Source organism: Gadus macrocephalus, chromosome 11 (genome assembly GCF_031168955.1).
Source record: "Gadus macrocephalus chromosome 11, ASM3116895v1".
Classification (NCBI taxonomy): Eukaryota; Metazoa; Chordata; class Actinopteri; order Gadiformes; family Gadidae; genus Gadus; species Gadus macrocephalus.
Genome location: NC_082392.1, coordinates 6,777,945 through 6,784,894, shown reverse-complemented (window position 1 = coordinate 6,784,894; position 6,950 = coordinate 6,777,945). Strand labels below are relative to the sequence as shown.

The 6,950-nt window shown below is 41.2% G+C and overlaps 1 protein-coding gene across 1 annotated transcript in view; it reads right to left on the bottom strand.

The window, feature by feature from the left end:
- Positions 1 to 554: 554 nt before the first annotated feature.
- Positions 555 to 6,950, bottom strand: part of LOC132467504 (collagen alpha-6(VI) chain-like) — a 36,601-nt gene continuing 30,205 nt past the window's right edge. The window contains exons 40-41 of the mRNA XM_060064830.1: positions 3,562 to 3,609; positions 555 to 1,466 (exon numbers count right to left, since the gene is read on the bottom strand). The gene's annotated coding sequence lies outside the window, so the exon portion shown is untranslated. The remainder of the gene's footprint in view (positions 1,467 to 3,561; positions 3,610 to 6,950) is intronic.

The window sequence follows — 6,950 nt, the reverse complement described above, 5'->3', positions numbered from 1 at the left end:
CTTCACCATGTTGATAAGAGAATTAAAATGAGAAGAATTATAGGACAAAGAAATCAAGGGATATTTAGCATAGAAAAATAATTTGCGATTAATCGTGAGTTAACTATGACGTTAATGCGATTAATCACGATTAAATATTTTAATCGCTTGACAGCTCTAAAAATTATATTAAGCCATGTTGGTTTAACATGGGGTAATTAAGTATGTTTAACATAATAATAATGAAAGATAATTCAAAAATAATTCTGTCTACTTTTCTAAATTAAATAGTTAGAAGTGAAGATGGTTTTAAAATGTTTAACCGATGTACAAATTTTTTTCATGTATATCCAACAGAGGTGTCAAAAGTATTCACATTCATTACTCAAGTAGAAGTATAGATACTAGCGTTTAAAAGTTGAAGTATCAACTCAAGCTTTTTACTTAAGTAAAAGTATAAAAGTACTGGTTTCAAATTAAAGTAAAAGTAATGCAAGGGGAAAAAAATGCCATTAAGGACAAAAGCTTAGGCTTTGCCACAGGGGCCTATAGAATTACAATCAGCTTTTTTGCCAAGTATGCTCACACATACAAGGAATTTGTTCTCTACATTTATCCCATCCGTGAATTAATGACACACACACAGCACACCTCTATAGCACACTGCCCCACTTCCCCCCAAAAAAAACATTTTTCTATAGGCCATCTAATGACTATAATGTTAATGTTGAAAAAATTGCGCATATTAGTGCAATGCAAATACATTAAAGAACCATATATGTGTACTACTGAGCATTAACATGTGTTTCATGGAGCGGAAGATATGATGACTAGTTCCCTGTAAGTATTGGAATGGTGAAAAAAGTCAAACTTCAGAGGCATGTTATCAAAAGCCTTTATTGGGAATGTAAATGTCCAAGCATAGCTGCAGGAATTTAAGATGTAACGAGTAAGAACTGAGTTGTTTTTGCATCCAACCATTTCAGAAAATTCTTCCAGGTACGGCCAGGGATGTATAAGGGTTGGCTGGGCTTCTTGGCTACCAACCTCCTCACTGGTGTTTGGTTGGGACATTTCGCTCATCTACGTCTGCTATTTCGTAGCTGGAATGTGGCGTCATTTATGTCATGTCAGAGAATGTAGACGGGCTCTGGTCATGCGCATGTGCCATGGATCGCGTATAAACCAAAAAAGTAAGGAGTAGAAAGTACAGATAAGCGCGTGAAAATGTAAGAAGTAGAAGTAAAAAGTAGGCTGAAAAATAACTACTCCAGTAAAGTATAGATACCCAAAATCTCTACTTAAGTAAGGTAACGAAGTATTTGTACTTCGTTACTTGACACCTTTGATATCCAACAGACAGAGGTTCTCATTGGTTCCCACCGCAGCCGCCATACCAGAACCGAGCACACTCGCTCTGCTCTGAGTGAAAGGACCAACTCCTTGTGTAGTTCTGATATGGACCCTCTTCCTGGCACAGGAGTCATCTGGGGTGCAGAGCAAGAGCCAGACAGACGGACAAAGAGTGACAAAGTCAGACAGAAAGAGACAGATGGAATAAGGAAGAGAATAAGGGTAGAGATAATGGCCCTCATTTATCAAACGAACGTAGAAATGAGCGCAAATCTGAACGCATGATTCATCTTACGATAGGACCCACGTGAGATTTACGAAACCTTCGTATCACACCATTCCCAGCGTACGAAGGATCTTGGTGTTGATAAATACGGCGGCTGAGATCGATCGTAATTAACGTAACACGCCCATATAAAAGCACGTCTTCAGAAGTCTCGCCCCTAACTTTTACGACATGGAGAAACGTCCAACGGTAAAATAGAGGAATTTTTCCGAGACCCAAATGGAGACGCTCGGGTCACTGGTGGATGCGAACCGTCTGGTTTTATTTGGTAGCCTATAGCTGGCATTAAAGGCCAGCAAAAGAATGCTATATGGAAGGAAATAACTGTTGCAGTGAATAGTGTTTCCAATGTTCGTCGGGCTACGGAAGAGGTTTGTTAATTAAATTAATTAAATAATAAATTAAATGTACAACTTCTGTTATCCAGCTTAAAACATTTCACATATATGCTATTGTTTGCATTCCGTTAAAGTTATTTAATTCCGAATAAGGTGAAGAAAAAATGGTCCGACATGAAGCTCAGCACCAAAAAACGTGTTGCGGCTGTGAAGCCGGCCAAGCAAGAAACGGGAGGAGGCCGATGCAGTGCGACTGCAGCGTAACTCACCGAGATGACTCTGACCATGTAGTGCGCCCTGATGTAGACGATGCCCAACGTTGCTATTTTGGAAAATAAAAGAATCGTGCGTGCCCCCAGGCCATCGGGCTATGTTCAGGATTGACATTCTGGCATCGCAAATAATCGGAACATTAACTGAATGGTAGCTTTTGCGGTTGATGTACGCGTAATCATTAATAGATGGTTCATACGCACATGGGTACAATCAACCGCACCAATCACATTTGGAAACCTAGCAATAGCATACAAATCCCGTTTGATTCCAGTTTGCTGATCGTTATTATATGGGAATTTAATATAACGTTCGGAGAGGGACATTATAGCTGCCAAAACTGCTGGCATGGTTCGGCTAATACTTGGCTGGGAAATAGCAGACCTGTCCCCGATCTCCCGCTGCAAGATCCCGGTGGCCAAAAATCCCAAGGTAGAGCAAACCTGCACAGGTATTGCGTTTGATCGCCTAGTTTCTCGCCTTAACTGTGGCTCCAAAGCATTGCATAGCTCCATCAGGAGATGCCTTGGGAGACGAAAACGACTCAAGAGCCATTCATCGCCCTCCTTAAAAAAATCGGCGCGGTCTCGAAAAACTCTCTCGTCTGTGCGTTGAGGTCCTTAACAGAGCCAGATCTGCCATCGCTGAGACACGACCACCTATTTGGCAAAGCTCCTGTTAATATAGACAGCTGAATAAACATTTCACCTGTCACATTCTAATTATTTTCATAGCAATACTGTTTTTAATTAAGCCTGACTTGATTGTAATTGTTTGAACGGCTGGGCTAATTCCAATTTATTTAGTAATTAATACAGATGTTGAACATGGGCTACTTGTGCTGCACTATTCATCATTGAAATACCCGTATGTTGCGCCAAAAAAACTTGCGTACACGAGCTCAGACCTGACGTGAGATTTCATCGCAGCCTGCGCTCACGTTCAAATTGATAAATGCCAAGCTCAACGTTGAAATGAGCGTACGTCCATTTTACGCACGTTTTCTGTCGTACGCTCGTTTGATAAATGAGGGCCAATGAGACAGAGATAGGAGGGTGAATAAAAAGGGAGGGAGAGGAATTGAGAGGACAGACACAGGACACAGAAGAATTTAGATAGAGGGAGAAAGGCAGAGCGAGATAGAGAGAGAGGGGGGATTCCAAGAGTGTAGGGAGTGAGAGGAGCAGAGAGGGGAGGTTTGCAATGTAGAATACCAAGAGTTAAAGAAATTAAAAGAACAGGGTATCAATCAGGAACACACAAAATACTAAATATATTACTGCTTCTAAGATCAGGTTTGGGTTGTGTTTGGTAGATGAACGAGAGTCTTACCCTTTTTGGGAATCTTAATTTGACTCTGTCTCAGCATGGAGGAATCAACTGTCAAACACAACAAAGAAAACAAGCATGTCATATTGCAGCTGGCGATAAAACTAACGATGATTTAGATCCAGGTTCCCAGAGTTCAGCAACATGAAGTGGAAGCGAATCTCAGTCTAAATAAATATTTAACAAGGCAAGGCAACTTTATTCATATTGCAATTTTCATACACAAGGCAGACTCAAAGTGCTTCACATATAAACATTGTCATGCACTAAAATAAAATAATAGATAAGTTAAAGAAAACATATGCAAAGAAATGTGTATAATAGAAAGTTAAAAAGGCATTTTAGTATTAAAATAGAAAATAAAGGCAAAGTTAAAAAAGCTTTTTAGAAAGTGCAATGTATTTAAGATTTGGCAGAAAGCTAAAGCAAACATAAAAGTCTTCAGTCTTGTTTGAAAGGTGCTCAGAGTTGGGGCAAGTCTTAAATCCTCAGGGAGTTCATTCCAGCTATTTGTTGCATAGTAACTAAATCCTGCTTTCCCATGTTTCGTGTTTACTCTAGGGATAATTAACAGATTGGTCTCAGAGGATCTTAGTGGTCTAGAAGGCTTATGTAGTGGAAGCGTATCAGTTAAATATTTTGGGCCTAAACCATGTAGGGATTTATCGGTTAGCAACATGATTTTAAAATCAATTCTCTGACCTACAGGAAGCCAATGTAACGATTTCAGAATTGGTGTAATATGTTCAAATTCTTTGGTCTTTGTTAGAACTCGAGCAGCAGCATTCTGAACAAGCTGAAGCTTCCTCAGAGTTTGTTTTGGGAGACCTGTAAGGAGACCATTGCACTAATCAAGCTTACTAGTGATAAAGGCATGTACAAGTTTTTGTAAGTCTTCGGTGGACATTGTTTAGGTGATAATATGCAGATTTTGTAACTGATTTGATGTGTCGAAATGTAAATCTGAATCCATGATAACCCCTATGGCGCATTTCCACTGCAGGGTGCGGAACGGATCGGATCGCAAAGGTGCGGGTCGGATCGCGTTTCCACCGCCAAAAGTGGGCGTGACCCGGACTTTGCCGTACCCGTTCCGACCCCATTCTAGGGACTCCTCCGTTGCGGTACCCAAAACGAGACCAGACGCCTGAAAGGGTACCCTGGAATTCTAGCTACACCCCCCCTCCGTTGATTGGTCGACAGAATCGTCACTTCCGGGTGACGCGGTGATAAAAACAAACAAACAGTAGCCTCGAGGTATTATTCTTTACAATTAACATGTCGCGTAAAAAGCTTGCTTGGGCGAACAAGGAGGTGGAGACGTTCGTCTGCATTCTTGCGGAGGAAGACGTTGTTTACGTAGTTGCCGCGGCGATTGACATCCGGCCTACCACCAAGGGTACTGTCGGCAGTGGAAACGCGACCTCGGAACTGAGCTGGGCTATACCGCCCCCTCCCTACCGCCCCTTTGCGATCCGATCCGCACCCTGCAGTGGAAACGCGGCACTAGATTTCTGGCTTTGATTGAGGTTTTTAGGGACAGAGAGTGAAGGTGTTGGGTTACTTTAAGCCTTTCCATTTTAGAACCAAATACAATTATCTCCGTTTTGTCTTCATTTAGTTGAAGGAAATTTCGACACATCCATTCTTTCACTTGCTCAATGCACCGGCACAGCAGATCTATGGGCCGATAGTCATTTGGTGATAGCGATACATAGATTTGCGTGTCAACAGCATAGCAATGATGCTCAATATTGTTATTTTGCATGATTTGCCCTAATGGGAGCATAGATGTTGAATAAAGAGGGTGCTAAGATCGAACCTTGTGGGACTCCACATGTCACGTTGGTTGATTCTGATACAAAGTCGCCAACGGAAACAAAGTAGTTCCTATTTTGTAGGTAGGACCTGAACCAATTTAAGACTGTGCCTGAAAGCCCCACCCAGTTTTCTAACCTGTCCAGAAGTATTGTATGGTCTACAGCAGCGGTCCCCAACCACCGGGACATTCCTAACCGGGCCGTAGGCTAGTAGGCTACGACATGAATAGAAAAATAAATAAAAATAAATAAATAAATAAATTAAAAAAATGCATGCACACTTAATAAACTCAATTTACTTCCCAATAATGTCACTCTTTTACATGCCATAAGTCTATATGCAGTTGTTAGATTGCATAGAACATGTTTGCATTTTTGGCAAGGTCCTAACTTCTTTTCTTAGGCATAACTGTCTGTCTTTCCCGTCCTCAACGCGTATTGGCTTCAGCGGCTGCGCGCGCAGCCTAAGCTCACTTCACTTGTTCAGTTCAACAGTAGTGTCACACTAAGAGCTCAGCTCAACCTGACACTCGGGAGAATGACGACTGTCTTTAAACTGGCAGATAAAGTTGCTGCATTTGAAGCCAAGCATGATTTGTGGGGATGATGAGTGGACAGGGGAGTAATCAATATGTTCCAAACATTAGTGGGGATTTTGGGAGAGACTGAGGCAGGGCCCATTCTCTCGTAGTATTCAGTTTGGTATGTTGTTTTGGCTTCGCGCCGACTCTGTGCCAGTGAGACGCAGCTGGAACTGTCTCTCTCTTGTCCAGCTTCGGGAAGGACACAATGTAGCTTTGATCATCTTGTTGTGTATTTGTCTGAGTTAGCTCAGCAAACTCAACCATCGGAACTGTATCCTGGAGGAGTCCTTTGCATTTTTTTAATGCTGCTAGTCTCATTTCAAATAAAGCCACTGTCTGTTGCAGTTTGGTGCAGTGCAGTCTGTGCATTTCCCAGTCTCCGTGCCTGAGATATCTGAGTACAGAGGCATGTTGGTGATAGGAAAGTCCAAGGCTTTTGCTGCGGCCTGATCCGGGAGTCATAAAAAGTGCCAAAATGTATTGTTGAATCGAGCGATGGAGGACAACGGAAACAAACTATATATTGTTAGGTATTATGATTATGAAATACAATAAAATAAAGTAGATCTGAACGATGAATTAAGTAGTTTTTTCCAATGCCTAGCGGAGCTTCGGGAAACATGACCTCTCTCTCTGCTGCCTCTCACACAAGCTCAAGGTTATGGTGAGGTAAAATACAGTTCATTATTATTATAAATATATTTTTTGATAAATAACTAGTTGAAATTGTTGCAGCTCCATATCTTCTGGATGGTCTTGATCAAAGATGGAGTTTTTGATTAAAAGAAATGCAATACAGTGCATGCTGATTGTCATTAATATTGATTAAAACAATGATCAAGACAAATATGTTATAGATGAATTATAGAATGATTATAATATGAACCAAAAAGCTGTTGCGACCCTTGTGGAGCTAAGTGTGTCAATACAATCCGAGTTGAGCAAATCAATCCTAAGAAAGTAACAAAAGAACCCTAATAAATCGAAC